Source organism: Colobus angolensis, unplaced genomic scaffold (genome assembly GCF_000951035.1).
Source record: "Colobus angolensis palliatus isolate OR3802 unplaced genomic scaffold, Cang.pa_1.0 Scaffold142, whole genome shotgun sequence".
NCBI classification, from domain to species: Eukaryota; Metazoa; Chordata; class Mammalia; order Primates; family Cercopithecidae; genus Colobus; species Colobus angolensis.
This window is the reverse complement of record NW_012114511.1, coordinates 4959355-4960789: the sequence shown is the minus strand read 5'-3', so window position 1 is coordinate 4960789 and position 1435 is coordinate 4959355. Positions and strand designations below refer to the sequence as shown.

General features: G+C 43.4%; 1 protein-coding gene across 2 annotated transcripts in view; it reads right to left on the bottom strand.

Moving 5' to 3' along the window:
- Window positions 1-1435, bottom strand: part of UBE2D2 (ubiquitin-conjugating enzyme E2D 2) — a 31036-nt gene that overhangs the window by 21928 nt on the left and 7673 nt on the right. The gene's annotated exons all lie outside the window — the stretch shown is intronic.

Genomic DNA, 1435 nt, shown 5'->3' with positions numbered 1-1435 from the left:
CCATGCCCGGCTAATTTTTTGTATTTTTAGTAGAGACGGGGTTTCACCATGTTAGCCAGGAGGGTATTCATCTCCTGACCTCATGATCCGCCTGCCTCTGCCTCCCAAAGTGCTGGGATTACAGGTGTGAGCCACAGGGCCCGGCTGCTTACTTCTTTCAGGAAGTACATTTCTTCCTGCTTACCAGATCTTTGCAGGAAAGTGAAAAAAAATTTACTGGGACATTAAAATCTGGATGTTTTAAAATAAAGCACAGATCTCTACTTTATTTTTATACAAAATATCAACATTAAAATCTGGATGTTTTAAAATAAAGCACAAGTCTCGACTTCATTTTTACACTAAATATCAATAACATGTGGTAATGAGGGATTTGGGTACCAGGATAGTCAAAAGGAGCTCAAAAGTTTCAAAAGGCCAACAGTTTCTGTTTTCCTTCTTCTAAGATTAAATTCTGACTCCTTATAACAAAAATAAGATGACAAAAGGACATTCAGCTATCCAATTATACTTTATGTACTCTTATGTGAGGTTCATCAGAAAGATCTGATCAATACTTGTTTTTTTGTAGAGACTGGGTCTCGATCTGTCATCCAAGCTAGAGTATAGTGGCCCAATCATAGCTCACTGCAGCCTCAAACTTCTGGGCTCAAGAGTTCCTCCTACCTCAGCCTCATAAGGAGGTGGGACTACAGGCATGAGCCATCACTTCAAGCTAACTTTTAGTTTTAAAGATGGGGTCTTGCTTTGTTGCCCAGACTGATGAAAAACTGCTGGCCTCAAGTGATCCTCCAGTCTCAGTCTACTTAGTAGCTGGGATTACAGGCATGAGTCACTGTGCCTGGCTCTTCTTTACTGTAGTTTTGATTTGCATTTCCCTAATGACAAATGATGTTGAGCATCTTTTCATGTGCTTACTGGCCATGTTCTCTGGAGAAATGTCTATTCGGATCCTTTGACTATTTTTTAATTGGGTTATTTATTTTTATACTGAGTTATAAGAGTTTTTAAACAGCTGGGTGGGATGGCTTATGCCTGTAATCCCAGCGCTTTGGGAGGTGGAGGTGGGCGGATCACCTGAGGTCAGGAGTTCAAGACCAGCCTGGCTAACATGGTGAAACCCCATCTCTACTAAAAATATGAAAATTAGCTTAGGCCGGGCACGGTGGCTCAAGCCTGTAATCCCAGCACTTTGGGAGACCAAGAAGGGCGGATTACGAGGTCAGGAGATCGAGACCATCCTGGCTAACACAGTGAAACCCCATCTCTACTAAAAAATACAAAAAGCTAGCCAGGCGAGGTGGGTGTGGTGGTGCATGTCTGTAGTCCCAGCTACTCAGGAGGCTGAGGTGAGAGGATCCCTTGAGCCCAGGAGTTTGAGGCTTCAGTGAGCTGCAATTGCGCCACTACACTCCAGCCTGGGCAACAGAGTCAT